This window comes from Pleurodeles waltl, chromosome 12 (assembly GCF_031143425.1).
Source record: "Pleurodeles waltl isolate 20211129_DDA chromosome 12, aPleWal1.hap1.20221129, whole genome shotgun sequence".
In the NCBI taxonomy this organism is placed as follows: Eukaryota; Metazoa; Chordata; class Amphibia; order Caudata; family Salamandridae; genus Pleurodeles; species Pleurodeles waltl.
The window spans coordinates 134,494,346-134,512,681 of NC_090451.1; the positions used below are offsets into that span (position 1 = coordinate 134,494,346).

At 46.5% G+C, this 18,336-nt stretch overlaps 2 non-coding genes across 2 annotated transcripts; both read left to right on the plus strand.

Moving 5' to 3' along the window:
• The first annotated feature begins 4,918 nt into the window (after window positions 1-4,918).
• On the plus strand, window positions 4,919-4,992 carry TRNAI-AAU (transfer RNA isoleucine (anticodon AAU)). The gene has a single exon. It is a non-coding gene; the product is annotated as a tRNA-Ile (tRNA).
• An 11,512-nt stretch (window positions 4,993-16,504) lies between these two features.
• On the plus strand, window positions 16,505-16,578 carry TRNAI-AAU (transfer RNA isoleucine (anticodon AAU)). Its single transcript has one exon. It is a non-coding gene; the product is annotated as a tRNA-Ile (tRNA).
• Window positions 16,579-18,336: the final 1,758 nt, after the last annotated feature.

An 18,336-nucleotide genomic window follows, 5' to 3' on the forward strand; every position in this document is an offset into this window, starting at 1 on the left:
ACTTCTGCTTCACCGGTTCTCTGGGTCCCCTCTCATCTCAACGAGCGTGGTCCCTGGAACGCAGGAGCTGGATCCAAGTGACCCCGACAGTCCAGTGGTCCATCTGTCCAAATTTGGTGGAGGTAAGTCCTTGCCTCCCCACGCCAGACAGTAATCCTGTGTACTGCGTGAACTGCAGCTGCTAGGGCTTCTGCACACTTTTGCAAGGAATCCTTCTTGCACAGCATAGCCCAGGTCCCCAGCACTCCGTCCTGCATTGCTCAACTCACTGAGTTGACCACCGACTTCGTGGGACCCTCCTTTGTAGTGTTGAGATGACCGCCGTGCTCAGATTTCTGCGGGTGCTGCCTGCTTCTGCCTGGGCTCTCCGTGCTGCTGAGCACCCCCTCCGTCTCCTCCTCCAAGGGGCAACCTCCTAGTCCTTCCTGGGCCCAGGCAGCACCCATTTTCTTCAACTGCGACCTTTGCAGCTCGCAAGGCATGTTTGCGGTCTTTCTGCTTGGAAACAACTCTGCATCCTCCAGCACGCCGTGGGACATCTTCTGTGCAAAGGCGTGCTAACGTCCTCAATGACATAGTCGGAGAGGCAAGCGCTCTCCTCAACTCTTTCTTGATCAGGTTTCGTTTGCTGCTCGGAAGAATTAATAGGGCTGCCAAAGAATCTATTTGGAACCCCAGGAATTCTATCTTCTGAGTTGGTACTAGACAGGACTTTTCGGAATTTATGACAAACCCGAGGTCCTGGAGTAATTGCAATGTCCAATTTAAATGGGTCAGAACGAGATCCCTCTCTTGGGCCATAATTAGAATGTCGTCCAGGTAAATAATTAGACGTACTCCTCGTTCTCTTAAGAATTGTACCACAGGGCGCAAGAGTTTGGTGAAGCACCAGGGTACTGAGGAGAGGCCGAAGGGAAGAACCTTGAACTCGAACCAATGGGAACCCCATTGAAATTGGAGGAAACGCCTGTGAGGAACAAAAATTGGAACTGAGAGGTAAGCGTCCTTGAGGTCTAGGCGCACCATCCAGTCTTTGTCTCTTAAAAGATCTCTGAGGAGGTGAATGCCCTCCATCTTGAAATGGCGATACACCATCCAGGAGTTGAAATGTTTGAGATTCAGGACCAATCTGGCTCCCCCACCCTTCTTCTGGACTAAGAAGATTGTGCTGGCGAAACCTCGAGGATGTGGAGAGGACATCACCACCGCTCCTTTTTGAAGGAGCGAGAATATTTCTTCTTCTATAAATTTGCGATCTGCAAGGGAAAAAAGGAGAGGCATGGGAGGAGTCGATTGCTTCGGAGGGGCGTAAAATTCTAGTTGAAAACCTTGAACTGTCTGAAGAACCCATGAGTCTTGTGTAATTAGTCTCCAGGCTGGGAGAAATTGTTGTATCCTGCCCCCCAAAATGACCTCCGAAGGAGGAATAATTCTCACCTGAGTTTGAGTTGTCCTGATTGGAGTTACTTCCACGATATCCTCTGGAGGATCGACCACGACCCCTGTAGCAATTGGGGTAGAAGTTGTGTTGGTCTGAGTAACCCCCATGATTGCCTTGAGCGGCGTGTTTGGGAGCCTGATATCTTCGGCCTGACGCTCGGCCCCTGAAACATCCGGCCCGGATAAAAAGAGCGTTGTTGAACACCTTTTTGATGTTGGATTGAGCCTTGTCGAGGGCTGTAAAGATAGCCACATACTTGCTCAAATTGGAAATGAATTTATCTCCAAAGAGCATACCATTGGCCGAGGGCCCAGCCTCATTAGTGGCCAAATCTGCAAGTTTTGGGTCTAAGCGAATAAGGAAGGATCGTCGCCGTTCCGTTGACATGGCGCAGTTGGCATTGCCAAGAAGGCAGATTGCTCTCTGCGCCCATTGTAGGATTGCGTCTGTGTCTAACGGAGCCTCTGTTTCCTTAGATTGAATGGCTAGATCCAAAATTTTCGTTAAGGGACCTGACACGTCCAGTAATTTGTCCTGGCATCCTCTCCATGCATGATCCAGACCCTTCTTTGGGTCTTTAGCGAACTTTCGGAGAAAAGTCGCCATGTTTGGATCTAACTCGGGAGTTTCTGCTACCTTACCGAGAAGGGAAGGCCGAGGACATTCTGACCGAAGGGTGTTGCGCACCTCCTTCTCAAAACTTTTACGTAGCTGGCGACCTCCTGGTTAGGGGTCCATTCTGTGGAGCGAGGATGGATAATATCCTCTGGTGAAAATAGAAGGTTTTTGCCCGGGGGAGGGGTTGTTCTCGGGCATATTGTGTCGGGTCTTGCGCTGTTTTTTGCACGCCTGGGGATCTGCCTGAGACTCGTCTGAGTCTGATTTTGAGGAAGAAGGATCTTGATAGCTAGATCGCGAGGACTGCAGGAAGTTAGATGATGGCTCTTGAGTTTGGGGAAAACCTCCATAGGCATGGTCGCGCAACACAGAGGTTGCCATTTGCAACAGGATTTCTGCAGAGGAACTGCTATTTGAACGTTGCAGGTGTAAAGCCATAGTTTCCCCGGAATCTCCGGATTGAAGGCGAGGCTGCTGGCTATTTTTGCCCAAAAATTCCCTTTTAGCAAAGTTCAACAGGGGTTGTGTAAAGGGTTTCAGGGCCTGGATTAGGGCCCAATTCACGGAGTCTTGCACATGATGACCAAGTGCCTTCACAAGCCTTTCCTCCATTTGGTGCTCAGCTGGCATCACTTGCAGTTCGTCATACTGCTCATCATCATTGGCGTAGTACGCCATGTTAAAGGTAGTGATAAGGGAGGAGTTAGCAGGGGGGGACAAAAAGCCCTGAGCAGGAGATTTTTATAATTAAATTGTACAGTTAGTAGCTGTACAGCCGGCAATCTGTTGTGGAGGGAGCCACCTGCTTACAGAGTTTAACCTGTGTTATGCTAAAAAAGGAGCTAACCAGGAAAAATACTCTTTAGTCCCCTGAGCAGAGCTCTCAATGTATTATTACAGCCCCTACGGGCGATTGTTAGCTGTTTGGATAATAACTTTTAAAGATCTGCCTTCCCCGAAGCACATGCGCGTTGAGAGAGCCAGTCGGAATGAAGATTTTCCGATTCCTCTCAACTCGCATGCGCGAGCGAGGAAGTAGAAAGAGGACAACGTCCTCTACTCGGCGAGCCTAGGCTCATTGAGAACGGCCTGCCCCCACTCCACGCCGGCGAGAAAACACTAGTTTTGGAACTATTATACGGACGAGGCACTCTGTCAACAAGAAGCGCTCGCCAGCGCGCTCGCGTTCGCTGCCGTTAAACAAGAATCAATGTATAAAGACAAGCACAAGAGGCGCGCTGCACTTAACTGGCTGCTGGAGCAGCAAAGAAAGAGGAAGGACTATAGAGTTCAGGCTATTTATGGACAGTATAGACCCATGATTGGTGGACTGGGGTTCATGGGATTTGTAGTTTTTGAATTTGTTACACTTTCATTGGGTGCTGTGTTTGTCAGTAAAGTGAAGAGAAGCATAATCCGAAGCCTCCGGTCCTGACATAGAATCCTCGCCTCCGTGTCCTTAATAGAATTGAAAATTCTTGTTGCATAAGCTAGAAAATGTTGGACTCTAAGCTAATGTTTAAAAAGTATAACTTTTAATAAGTACTTTTCAATGCAGGACTATGTTGTGACATTAAATTCAAAGCTTTCATGTGTTAAGGAAATGCACGTTTTGGAATTTTGAAGAGAATGTACCGTAGTTTAAGTGGTTTGTTGTATGTATTACATAGTAAAATGGCTCTGCCCGTGCATGGGCTCTAGTAGACAGGTCAGACCCTTAGCTCGGCTCTGGCTTGGCTCCCCTGTTAATAGTGCTGTGTTCCCACCACACAGCGCTCCGTTGCAGTTTTAAACACTGAAAACAACATTAGAACGTTCTAATGTTGAGATGGAGGAAGCACTTAATATGTCCCTTCTCCATTGCCTCTTCTGCGGTGACTGAGTGGGCCAAAGGTCATGTTTGAGTGCCCCCCCCGGACCCCCTGCTAGAACGGGGCCTGTGGTAATCTCAATGCATGTTACTGACTAGTACTAGTGCGGCTGTGAATTCACGAAAGACTGAACTTGAAAAGCGTTCACTCCGCAATATTTTTCTCTTTGGGGGCATGTGGCTGATAATCTAAAACGTGAATTATCTGTTGAGAATACAAGGCAGTTAGCAAGATAGGAACTTGTTAACTGCGGAGACTCCTATACATTTTCGTTCTATCGCCTTACCCACTCTCCACCTACTAGCAGCAATCACTGCCCTGTAATCCACTATAATATAGTTGATGTGTTGTCACCCGGTAGACGGAGGAGAACAAAGGTCGGATAATTCCTGATCGGTCGGCGTAGGGAATAATGGGCTACAAGGCATAGCATAGGGTTGGAAACGTGTAAACTGTGTACTCGAGGGGATCATAGAACAAGTGCAGCAAATGATCAAGGTCTATGAACGTATGTTGGAGGGGGGCGAAGGGGGAAATAAGTACAGGGAACGGGGTACAGGGAGTGAAGGGCTACGAACGGAGAACTCAGTTGTGATATTTTGCGGTAAGGATTGAACTCGGGAGTGAGAAGAACAAAGCGCATGCGCGGTACTGCAGGGCTGAGACGTCTTTTTGTGGGTGAGTATGGAACTGGGGACTATAGAGAGATTCTGATCTTCAATCCATCTTTTCCCGGAAGTGACGATCATGTAGCTCTTCTTAGTGAAGCGCGTTCAGTGCAATTCAAGAAATATTGTATGTGTTTTCTGGTGATCGTTCCTTGTGTGTGCATGTCCTTGGTAAGATCATGACTGTACCAGCGCCTGAATGTCTTGGGGCGAAATTATGCTGGGCTGGGAATGTTTAATCAATGCCCATAAAAAAGAAATAATTGCGGGCCTGTCTTGGTCACTGAACTTGTCTGGTATTGTGCATCATGTTTACAGCCGGCCGGTTAGCTCAGTTGGTTAGAGCGTGGTGCTAATAACGCCAAGGTCGCGGGTTCGATCCCCGTACGGGCCAGTAGTTTTTCCATTTATCCCAGTAAAAGAGAAAGTCGTGCATACAGTGTAACAAGTGTTTGCTGTTAATTTAGTAAATAATTGACTGTGGTGGCTGATGTTTAAACCACGAGCGCTACGTCTGTTGCTAGTGCCATGTAGTGGACACTGCTGGCCCCCAGGACTTTTCCTCTTGTGACACCATCCTCCACCCCGCTTTCATGGGGCTCTCAAAGTGCACTTTTTGAAGCGCTCTTTGAACCGGTGCTTGCGCGACTAACGGTCACATTTTCACCCCGAGAGTGGCGGTTCCTCGACTTCTAGGTGGGATGTCCAGCGGTCACAAGGGGTGAAAGAAAGAGGACATGGGTTGTGGAAGCATGAGTGAGATTGATAACATTTATATCAGTGCTCGCTCGTTTAAAGTATTTTTGAGCACTTCCTCCTCCAGAGTATGGTCTTCATATTTCAAAATATATACAGATGTGTACGTTTTCCATGACACCCTTTGCAGTCTTTCTATTCTTATATCAGGTTTTGTTATTCTTCCTGTAGAGAGGTGGAGAAAAATTATCAAGGTTTTATTTTCCGAAAAATGTGTGGTGTTTCACAGTCCCACCAGACAAGCAGGCACAGTGTGGCTTTTTAGGTCGAGCCAGCGCTTAATTTGTAAGTAAAAACGTGCCTTGGTGCCCAAAGCCCGCATCTTAAATACGCGGCTGTTGCAATTAAATGTGCAAACACAAAATACTGAAGCAGCATAATCCTAAAATCATCCCAGGCCTCTTCACTCCATTTACAGCCACTCCCTGCCCCTTTAGCTCACTCCTACAGCTTTCTGCTCTATCCCTTTTTAACGCTTTTTCGTTTTTCTCTTCCTCCGTCTTTCCCAAATGTGTCTTTTGTTCGCAATAAAGGCTTGAGGCAGAAAATTAAGCGCCAGCCCTCAAAAATAAGTGCCAGTGCTCAGCACTGGAACCAACAAGCACAAATTAAGCACTGGGTCGAACGCGCAAGCGGTCTTTCTTGTTGTAATCTATCTGTAGGCTTTCAACCACACCCACCGCACGGCCGTCACTATCACTCCTTCATGGGCTTGCCTTCCAAAAATCCTTTGTTATCACTGGTACATGCTTTACATTTATTTTGTTGCCGCCTTGGCCAGTGGCCTTGTTACATGGATAATTGCACGTTTGCTGATACGTTTAACTGCGAGCAAACTTCTTTTTCTGTTTGTGTCTCTCTTTCGCACTCACATTCATGGCGGCCATGATGCTTTGAATCAGCTTACAACGCTAATAGCTCTAACTCAAGCAAACCCAAGACCCATTGCATTGCAAATGCTTATTTTCTTTCTCAGTGAATTACATGGCACTAATCAAGGGGTCTTTCCACGCTCGTCCCATTTCCCCGCTAGATCAAAGGAAACTTCTGCCTCCATAGATGTGATTGTCAGAGAGATTTATAGAGGAGCTCCGTGGGCTGAACACTCGCAATCCTTAGACATTTTTCCTGTAAGTCTTTGTGCAGAAAAAATGCACAGTCTGTCTCTCCATGGAGTCCTCACCGCCTCCCTTTCTGTTGACTTTACTGCGTCTCATAGCCATGAGTGAGCGAGAGAGAAACACTTATAAAGCGCAAAAGGTACGCTCTGACGTTCCTCAGTGCTACAAAGAAATTTCTGTAAGATTTTCTACCGCGTCAGCCGCCTATATCAGTAAAACTGATATATTTTCAACTCTTTCCTAAAAGAAAACACGCAGACTACTTCACTGACATAGGACATTCAGTAGGGCATTGCATTGATGGTGCTAAAATATAGAAAGTGCTACCCCAGGGTTTTAATTTCTTAAACTGTTGATTAAGGATCAATTCCTCCGATTTCCTTAGTCTCTGTAAAGTATTTTAAGAATTGCAGACTGCCAGGAGCAGGAGTAGCTGCTCTATTAATTCTAGTCTGTGGGCTCTCTTACTATTATCTGCAGCCTGACCCCTCGACCAATCTTGAACAAATGACTGGGTCACTTTAGGTCCAGCATAGCAGCTTGCAAGCGCTGCCTTTCTGACTTGTTGGTATCTATGTGGGATTTATACCATGCCCACCTCACGCCCATCACTTTCACTCATTCATGGGCTTGACTTTCAAAAATCCTTTGACGACATTGATAAATGCGTTACCTTTTACCCGCCTTGGGGTGGTCTTCTTACCACCCTGGGGAGCAACCCTGTTACATGGATAACTGCATGTTTGCCGATATGTTTGACTGCAAGCAAACTTCTTTTTCCTTTTTAGTCTCTCCTTCATGCTCATGCCGGCTGTGGTGCTTTAAACTGACTTGCTTATCTCAACTGTTTTACTTTACATTTTCAATTTATGTGGCAAGAAAAGTCCAGTTAGGAATTTACAATGCTAATAGCTCTAACTCGAGCAAACAAGAGAATCATTGCATTGCAAATGCTTGTTTTCTGCAGCAGTCATGTGCATTGTACTTGCTACACACAGTGGTATAACGGAAATAGCGTCCCCACCCTCACCCCAGTCCTGGAAAATGAGCCGAATGGCCCCTCAGACTTCCATACCTCACGAATATTTATTTATAAGGTTTAAACTGGCAAGTAGCCCCCGCTGTGCTATAGGGACTGTAGGGGCCAGCGTTATGCTCCTGATGCATAAGCTTATTTATGACATAAAAGCCCATATTTATACTTTTTTAGCACTGCATTTGCGTCATTATGTGACGCAAAAGTGGCGCAAACTAACAAAATACAATTGTATTTTGTTAGTTTGCGCCGCTTTTGCGTCAAAAAGTGGCTCAAATGCGGCGCTAAAAAAGTATAAATATGGGCCAAAGTTTAGTAAATTAAGTAAGAAAAATCTTACTTAGCTCAGTTTCTTAAAAAAATTATCAATACAATAAATAGACAGTTTACAGTCTGACCTCTAGGTGGCACTGTGACACTTTCATTGGTACTCAGAGACCCTGCAAACCAAAAATAAATTTAAGAGCCTGAGTTAGAGTTTGGCTTGTGAGTTACTTGTCACAAAGGTGATGAATATCCCATCCGCTGAATAGGTTATTATGGTATGGCGATATGGCGTTCGAGATACCAGTCATATGACATTTGTGACTAGTGACACCTCCTCCAACCTGTAAATCAGGCCCTAAGTTATTTCCAATTTCTCCTTTAAAAACTGCATTATGTAGTATTTATACTGTGATAATTGGAAATCTAGTGAGAGACATCCTTTGGAACAATATTTTTACAATAAAATGCCTTTGCCGAGAAACCTTTACCATGAAATGCGTTTACAACACAAAACCTTTATCATTCATGCCTCTACCATACATATACCAGTTGTAATCTATCTATGGGCTTTTGACCACGCCTCCCGCACCCCCATCACTATCACTTGTTCATGGGCTTGCCTTTGAAAAATCCTTTGTTATCATTGGTAAATGCTTTATGTTTGTCCCTCCTTGGGACAGTATTGTTATTGCCTTGGCCATTGACCCTGTAACATGGATAATTGCACATTTGCCAATACGTTTGACTGTGAGCAAATTTATTTTTCCTTTTCTGTCTCTCCTTTATGCTCATGGCGGCCGTGGTGCTTTGAATCGGCTCACTTATGTCAACTGTTTTACTTTTCATTTTCAATTTATGTGGCAAGAAAAGTCCAGTTAGGAATTTGCAACGCTACTAGCTCTAACTCGAGCAAACGCGAGATCCATTGCATTGCAAATGCTTGTTAGCAGTTGGTCCCTGCCTTGGCGCACTCAGAGATGCACGTGATTAACATATCAGCCTTCACTTCACAGCGTCTCTTCATTTTCCCTTTACCCCACTGTAGTTGTGTTCAAGGTGAGATGCCAATCTCAACTAAATAGAGTTTCTCTTTTACCTTAAGGGACCGTGTTTAACTCATGATGCAACACCATTTACTTTGAAATGTACATACATTTCCAGTGCGGGTACAATGTTGTAATAGTAAACACCACACTACAAAGGTATATGCATAAAATATCCCCACCTCGGCATGTTAATTGCTCCAGCTAAAACCCAGTAGAGCATCAAGCCACCAACCTGGTGGGCACACATGCCACCTTTGATTTGCTACTGGAATCCTCTAGCAAGCATAAAACGTCTCACACTCACATACCATGAGGCTTGTGCTGTTCTCCCATGCACAGTGTTGGGATGGATTTAAATCATTTTAAGAGCTGTCAGGTTGATTTATCACATGTATGTTCTATGAACAAGGAGATTAAATGATGTGTCCAGAATCACAGAATGCTCAGCTGATGCTGAGACTCGAACCAAGTTTCTGGGTTTCAAAGTTCCCAGCTCTGCTCATGTAATCACATCTCCCTGCTTCATCCTCTGAGGCATAGACCATGGGACAGTTTTACAGCTACCAACATATGTTACTTTATGTCTACTTTGAAGAAGAAAAAAAAACAGCAGTTAAATCGGTGAAACGCTCTTTATTACATTCATGCTGCGAGCTACAAACAATACCTTTTAGAATAACTTCAACATCACTGATAATCTAAAACACAGCACTAACGTGATCACACTAAATTGTAAAAGAAGGATGTTGTCTTTGTTTTAGAAGAAAGTTACATAGCTAAGGTAATTTGGAAATAGGCATGACCTATTGGCATTGCCAGTGCTTGTTACTCTTGCCAGTAGACCTGTAATAGAGTGAGCGGTAACAACTGGGGCACCCCGTAGGCACTTACAATCTTAGATCCCCATTCCCAAATGTACTCTCCTGATGATAAGGGTAGAGCCCTCCCAGATACTGATGGTGCCTGGTTGAGAACTCGACCATGAAGCCATAATGGGTGAAAGTCATCTTAAAACCATGATAAATATCCATCTGAGTCAGACTACGGAGGCATTAATACCCATGACAGCAGATTTCCTCTCCCCTTGGCAATGCAGCAGACAAGAGAACATCATAATCGGTTTTGGGGGGTAGCTGATGGAAGGAGGCTTGCCCCCTGGTTGATTGGGGGAATATTTCAGTGTAGGAAAGTACATCTTGCCTGGCATGTAACCCCCATTTTTTACTTGTGTGTCAGTTTGTTTTTGCCTGTCTCATTGGGATCCTGCTAGCCAGGACCCCAGTGCTCATAGTTTGTGGCCTAAATGTGTTCCATGTGTGGTGCCTAACTGTGTCACTGAGACTCTGCTAACCAGAATCTCAGTGCTTATGCTCTCTCTGCTTTTAAAATTGTCACTGCAGGCTAGTGACCATTTTTACCAATTCTGGTTGGCACACTGGAACACCCTTATAATTCCCTTGTATATGGTACCTAGGTTCCCAGGGTATTGGGGTTCCAGGAAATCCCTATGAGCTGCAGCATTTCTTTTGCCACCCATAGGGAGCTCAGACAATTCTTACACAGGACTGCCTCTGCAGCATGAGTGAAATAATGTCCACGTTATTTCACAGCCATTTTACGCTGACTTAAGTAACTTATAAGTCACCTATATGGCTAAACCTCACTTGGTGAAGGTTAGGTGCAAAGTTACTAAGTGTGAGGGCACCCTGGTACTAGCCAAGGTGCCCCCACAATGTTCTGGGCAATTTCCGCGGACTTTGTGAGTGTGGGGACACCATTACAGGCGTGCACTACATATAGGTCAAAAACGATATGTAGCTTCACAATGGTAACTCCGAATATGGCCATGTAACATGTCTAAAATCATGGCATTGTCCCCCTATACCAAATCTGGTGTTGGGGTGCCAATCTCATGCATCCCCGGGGCTCCAGCAAGGACCCCGGGTACTGCCAAACTAGCTCTCTGGGGTTTTCACTGCAGCTACCCCTGCTGCCAACCCACAGACAGGTTTCTGTCCTCATGGGGTCTGGGAATCCCAGTCCCAGGAAGGCAGAACAAAGAATTTCCTCTGAGAGAGGGTGTTACACCCTCTCCCTTTGGAAATAGGTGTTAAGGGCTGGGGAGGAGTAGCCTCCACAGCCTCTGGAAATACTTTGAAGGGCACAGATAGTGCCCTCCTTGCAAAAGCCAGTCTACACCCATTCAGAGATCCCCCAACCCCTGCTCTGGCACTAAACTGGACAAAGGAAAGGGGAGTGACCACTCCCCTGACCAGCACCTCCCAGGGGTGGTGCCCAGAGCTCCTCCAGTGTGTCCCAGACCTCTGCCATCATGAATGCAGAGGTGTGAGGGCACAATGGAGGCCTCTGAGTGGCCAGTGCCAGCAGGTGACGTCAGAGACTCCTCCTGAAAGGTGTTTACCTGGTTAGGTGGCCAGTACTCCTCTGAGGGCTATTTAGGGTCTCTCCTGTGGGTTTTTCTTCAGATAACGAATGCAAGAGCTCACCAGAGCTCCTCTGCATCTCTCTCTTCCACTTCTCCCAAGGATCGACCGCTGACTGCTCCAGGACGCCTGCAAAACAGCAACAAAGTAGCAAGAAGACTACCAGCAACATTGTAGCGCCTAATCCTGCCAGCTTTATTGACTGTTTCCTGATGCTGCATGCTCTGAGGGCTGTCTGCCTTCACCCTGCACTGGAAGCCAAGAAGAAATCTCCTGTGGGCGGACAGAATCTTCCCCCTGCTAATGCAGGCACCAAACTTCTGCTTCACCGGTCCTCTGGGTCCCCTCTCATCTCAACGAGCGTGGTCCCTGGAACGCAGGAGCTGGATCCAAGTGACCCCGACAGTCCAGTGGTCCATCTGTCCAAATTTGGTGGAGGTAAGTCCTTGCCTCCCCACGCCAGACAGTAATCCTGTGTATTGCGTGAACTGCAGCTGCTAGGGCTACTGCACACTTTTGCAAGGAATCCTTCTTGCACAGCATAGCCCAGGTCCCCAGCACTCCGTCCTGCATTGCTCAACTCACTGAGTTGACCACCGACTTCGTGGGACCCTCCTTTGTAGTGTTGAGATGACCGCCGTGCTCAGATTTCTGCGGGTGCTGCCTGCTTCTGCCTGGGCTCTCTGTGCTGCTGAGCACCCCCTCCGTCTCCTCCTCCAAGGGGCAACCTCCTAGTCCTTCCTGGGCCCAGGCAGCAACCATTTTCTTCAACTGCGACCTTTGCAGCTCGCAAGGCATGTTTGCGGTCTTTCTGCTTGGAAACAACTCTGCATCCTCCAGCACGCCGTGGGACATCTTCTGTGCAAAGGCGTGCTAACGTCCTCAATGACATAGTCGGAGAGGCAAGCGCTCTCCTCAACTCTTTCTTGATCAGGTTTCGTTTGCTGCTCGGAAGAATTAATAGGGCTGCCAAAGAATCTATTTGGAACCCCAGGAATTCTATCTTCTGAGTTGGTACTAGACAGGACTTTTCGGAATTTATGACAAACCCGAGGTCCTGGAGTAATTGCAATGTCCAATTTAAATGGGTCAGAACGAGATCCCTCTCTTGGGCCATAATTAGAATGTCATCCAGGTAAATAATTAGACGTACTCCTCGTTCTCTTAAGAATTGTACCACAGGGCGCAAGAGTTTGGTGAAGCACCAGGGTGCTGAGGAGAGGCCGAAGGGAAGAACCTTGAACTCGAACCAATGGGAACCCCATTGAAATTGGAGGAAACGCCTGTGAGGAGCAAAAATTGGAACTGAGAGGTAAGCGTCCTTGAGGTCTAGGCGCACCATCCAGTCTTTGTCTCTTAAAAGATCTCTGAGGAGGTGAATGCCCTCCATCTTGAAATGGCGATACACCATCCAGGAGTTGAAATGTTTGAGATTCAGGACCAATCTGGCTCCCCCACCCTTCTTCTGGACTAAGAAGATTGTGCTGGTGAAACCTCGAGGATGTGGAGAGGACATCACCACCGCTCCTTTTTGAAGGAGCGAGAATATTTCTTCTTCTATAAATTTGCGATCTGCAAGGGAAAAAAGGAGAGGCATGGGAGGAGTCGATTGCTTCGGAGGGGCATAAAATTCTAGTTGAAAACCTTGAACTGTCTGAAGAACCCATGAGTCTTGTGTAATTAGTCTCCAGGCTGGGAGAAATTGTTGTATCCTGCCCCCCAAAATGACCTCCGAAGGAGGAATAATTCTCACCTGAGTTTGAGTTGTCCTGATTGGAGTTACTTCCACGATATCCTCTGGAGGATCGACCACGACCCCTGTAGCAATTGGGGTAGAAGTTGTGTTGGTCTGAGTAACCCCCATGATTGCCTTGAGCGGCGTGTTTGGGAGCCTGATATCTTCGGCCTGACGCTCGGCCCCTGAAACGTCCGGCCCGGATAAAAAGAGCGTTGTTGAACACCTTTTTGATGTTGGATTGAGCCTTGTCGAGGGCTGTAAAGATAGCCACATACTTGCTCAAATTGGAAATTAATTTATCTCCAAAGAGCATACCATTGGCCGAGGGCCCAGCCTCATTAGTGGCCAAATCTGCAAGTTTTGGGTCTAAGCGAATGAGGAAGGATCGTCGCTGTTCCGTTGACATGGCGCAGTTGGCATTGCCAAGAAGGCAGATTGCTCTCTGCGCCCATTGTAGGATTGTGTCTGTGTCTAACGGAGCCTCTGTTTCCTTAGATTGAATGGCTAGATCCAAAATTTTCGTTAAGGGACCTGACACGTCCAGTAATTTGTCCTGGCATCCTCTCCATGCATGATCCAGACCCTTCTTTGGGTCTTTAGCGAACTTTCGGAGAAAAGTCGCCATGTTTGGATCTAACTCAGGAGTTTCTGCTACCTTACCGAGAAGGGAAGGCCGAGGACATTCTGACCGAAGGGTGTTGCGCACCTCCTTCTCAAAACTTTTACGTAGCTGGCGACCTCCTGGTTAGGGGTCCATTCTGTGGAGCGAGGATGGATAATATCCTCTGGTGAAAATAGCAGGTTTTTGCCCGGGGGAGGGGTTGTTCTCGGGCATATTGTGTCGGGTCTTGCGCTGTTTTTTGCACGCCTGGGGATCTGCCTGAGACTCGTCTGAGTCTGATTTTGAGGAAGAAGGATCTTGATAGCTAGATCGCGAGGATTGCAGGAAGTTAGATGATGGCTCTTGAGGTTGGGGAAAACCTCCATAGGCATGGTCACGCAACACAGAGGTTGCCATTTGCAACAGGATTTCTGCAGAGGAACTGCTATTTGAACGTTGCAGGTGTAAAGCCATAGTTTCCCTGGAATCTCCGGATTGAAGGCGAGGCTGCTGGCTATTCTCGCCCAAAAATTCCCTTTTAGCAAAGTTCGACAGGGGTTGTGAAAAGGGTTTCAGGGCCTGGATTAGGGCCCAATTCACGGAGTCTTGTACGTGATGACCAAGTGCCTTCACAAGCCTTTCCTCCATTTGGTGCTCAGCTGGCATCACTTGCAGTTTGTCTTACTGCTCATCATCATTGGCGTAGTACGCCATGTTAAAGGTAGTGATAAGGGAGGAGTTAGCAGGGGGGGACAAAAAGCCCTGAGCAGGAGATTTTTATAATTAAATTGTACAGTTAGTAGCTGTACAGCCGGCAATCTGTTGTGGAGGGAGCCACCTGCTTACAGAGTTTAACCTGTGTTATGCTAAAAAAGGAGCTAACCAGGAAAAATACTCTTTAGTCCCCTGAGCAGAGCTCTCAATGTATTATTACAGCCCCTACGGGCGATTGTTAGCTGTTTGGATAATAACTTTTACAGATCTGCCTTCCCCGAAGCACACGCGCGTTGAGAGAGCCGGTCGGAATGAAGATTTTCCGATTCCTCTCAACTCGCATGCGCGAGCGAGGAAGTAGAAAGAGGACAACGTCCTCTACTCAGCGAGCCTAGGCTCGTTGAGAACGGCCTGCCCCCACTCCACGCCGGCGAGAAAACACTAGTTTTGGAACTATTATACGGACGAGGCACTCTGTCAACAAGAAGCGCTCGCCAGCGCGCTTGCGTTCGCTGCCGTTAAACAAGAATCAATGTATAAAGACAAGGACAAGAGGCACGCTGCACTTAACTGGCTGCTGGAGCAGCAAAGAAAGAGGAAGGACTATAGAGTTCAGGCTATTTATGGACAGTATAGACCCATGATTGGTGGACTGGGGTTCATGGGATTTGTAGTTTTTGAATTTGTTACACTTTCATTGGGTGCTGTGTTTGTCAGTAAAGTGAAGAGAAGCATAATCCGAAGCCTCCGGTCCTGACATAGAATCCTCGCCTCCGTGTCCTTAATAGAATTGAAAATTCTTGTTGCATAAGCTAGAAAATTTTGGACTCTAAGCTAATGTTTAAAAAGTATAACTTTTAATAAGTACTTTTCAATGCAGGACTATGTTGTGACATTAAATTCAAAGCTTTCATGTGTTAAGGAAATGCACGTTTTGGAATTTTGAAGAGAATGTACCGTAGTTTAAGTGGTTTGTTGTATGTATTACATAGTAAAATGGCTCTGCCCGTGCATGGGCTCTAGTAGACAAGTCAGACCCTTAGCTCGGCTCTGGCTTGGCTCCCCTGTTACTAGTGCTGTGTTCCCACCACACAGCGCTCGGTTGCAGTTTTAAACACTGAAAACAACATTAGAACGTTCTAATGTTGAGATGGAGGAAGCACTTAATATGTCCCTTCTCCATTGCCTCTTCTGCGGTGACTGAGTGGGCCAAAGGTCATGTTTGAGTGGCCCCCCGGACCCCCTGCTAGAACGGGGCCTGTGGTAATCTCAATGCATGTTACTGACGTGATGTACTAGTGCGGCTGTGAATTCACGAAAGACTGAACTTGAAAAGCGTTCACTCCGCAATATTTTTCTCTTTGGGGGCATGTGGCTGATAATCTAAAACGTGAATTATCTGTTGAGAATACAAGGCAGTTAGCAAGATAGGAACTTGTTAACTGCGGAGACTCCTATACATTTTCGTTCTATCGCCTTACCCACTCTCCACCTACTAGCAGCAATCACTGCCCTGTAATCCACTATAATATAGTTGATGTGTTGTCACCCGGTAGACGGAGGAGAACAAAGCTCGGATAATTCCTGATCGGTCGGCGTAGGGAATAATGGGCTACAAGGCATAGCATAGGGTTGGAAACGTGTAAACTGTGTACTCGAGGGGATCATAGAACAAGTGCAGCAAATGATCAAGGTCTATGAACGTATGTTGGAGGGGGGCGAAGGGGGAAATAAGTACAGGGAACGGGGTACAGGGAGTGAAGGGCTACGAACGGAGAACTCAGTTGTGATATTTTGCGGTAAGGATTGAACTCGGGAGTGAGAAGAACAAAGCGCATGCGCGGTACTGCAGGGCTGAGACGTCTTTTTGTGGGTGAGTATGGAACTGGGGACTATAGAGAGATTCTGATCTTCAATCCATCTTTTCCCGGAAGTGACGATCATGTAGCTCTTCTTAGTGAAGCGCGTTCAGTGCAATTCAAGAAATATTGTATGTGTTTTCTGGTGATCGTTCCTTGTGTGTGCATGTCCTTGGTAAGATCATGACTGTACCAGCGCCTGAATGTCTTGGGGCGAAATTATGCTGGGCTGGGAATGTTTAATCAATGCCCATAAAAAAGAAATAATTGAGGGCCTGTCTTGGTCACTGAATTTGTTTGGTTTTGTGCATCATGTTTTCAGCCGGCCGGTTAGCTCAGTTGGTTAGAGCGTGGTGCTAATAACGCAAAGGTCGCGGGTTCGATCCCCGTACGGGCCAGTAGTTTTTCCATTTATCCCAGTAAAAGAGAAAGTCGTGCATACAGTGTAATAAGTGTTTGCTGTTAATTTAGTAAATAATTGACCGTGGTGGCTGATGTGTAAACCACGAGCGCTACGTCTGTTGCTAGTGCCATGTAGTGGACACTGCTGGCCCCCAGGACTTTTCCTCTTGTGACACCATCCTCCACCCCGCTTTCATGGGGCTCTCAAAGAGCACTTTTTGAAGCGCTCTTTGAACCGGTGCTTGCGCGACTAACGGTCACATTTTCACCCCGAGAGTGGCGGTTCCTCGACTTCTAGGTGGGATGTCCAGCGGTCACAAGGGGTGAAGGAAAGAGCACATGGGTTGTGGAAGCATGAGTGAGATTGATAACATTTAAATCAGTGCTCGCTCGTTTAAAGTATTTTTGAGCACTTCCTCCTCCAGAGTATGGTCTTCATATTTCAAAATATATACAGATGTGTACGTTTTCCATGACACCCTTTGCAGTCTTTCTATTCTTATATCAGGTTTTGTTATTCTTCCTGTAGAGAGGTGGAGAAAAATTATAAAGGTTTTATTTTCCGAAAAATGTGTGGTGTTTCACAGTCCCACCAGACAAGCAGGCACAGTGTGGCTTTTTAGGTCGAGCCAGCGCTTAATTTGTAAGTAAAAACGTGCCTTGGTGCCCAAAGCCCGCATCTTAAATACGCGGCTGTTGCAATTAAATGTGCAAACACAAAATACTGAAGCAGCATAATCCTAAAATCATCTCAGGCCTCTTCACTCCATTTACAGCCACTCCCTGCCCCTTTAGCTCACTCCTACAGCTTTCTGCTCTATCCCTTTTTAACGCTTTTTCGTTTTTCTCTTCCTCCGTCTTTCCCAAATGTGTCTTTTGTTCGCAATAAAGGCTTGAGGCAGAAAATTAAGCGCCAGCCCTCAAAAATAAGTGCCAGTGCTCAGCACTGGAACCAACAAGCACAAATTAAGCACTGGGTCGAACGCGCAAGCGGTCTTTCTTGTTGTAATCTATCTGTAGGCTTTCAACCACACCCACCGCACGGCCGTCACTATCACTCCTTCATGGGCTTGCCTTCCAAAAATCCTTTGTTATCACTGGTACATGCTTTACATTTATTTTGTTGCCGCCTTGGCCAGTGGCCTTGTTACATGGATAATTGCACGTTTGCTGATACGTTTAACTGCGAGCAAACTTCTTTTTCTGTTTGTGTCTCTCTTTCGCACTCACATTCATGGCGGCCATGATGCTTTGAATCAGCTTACAACGCTAATAGCTCTAACTCAAGCAAACCCAAGACCCATTGCATTGCAAATGCTTATTTTCTTTCTCAGTGAATTACATGGCACTAATCAAGGGGTCTTTCCACGCTCGTCCCATTTCCCCGCTAGATCAAAGGAAACTTCTGCCTCCATAGATGTGATTGTCAGAGAGATTTATAGAGGAGCTCCGTGGGCTGAACACTCGCAATCCTTAGACATTTTTCCTGTAAGTCTTTGTGCAGAAAAAATGCACAGTCTGTCTCTCCATGGAGTCCTCACCGCCTCCCTTTCTGTTGACTTTACTGCGTCTCATAGCCATGAGTGAGCGAGAGAGAAACACTTATAAAGCGCAAAAGGTACGCTCTGACGTTCCTCAGTGCTACAAAGAAATTTCTGTAAGATTTTCTACCGCGTCAGCCGCCTATATCAGTAAAACTGATATATTTTCAACTCTTTCCTAAAAGAAAACACGCAGACTACTTCACTGACATA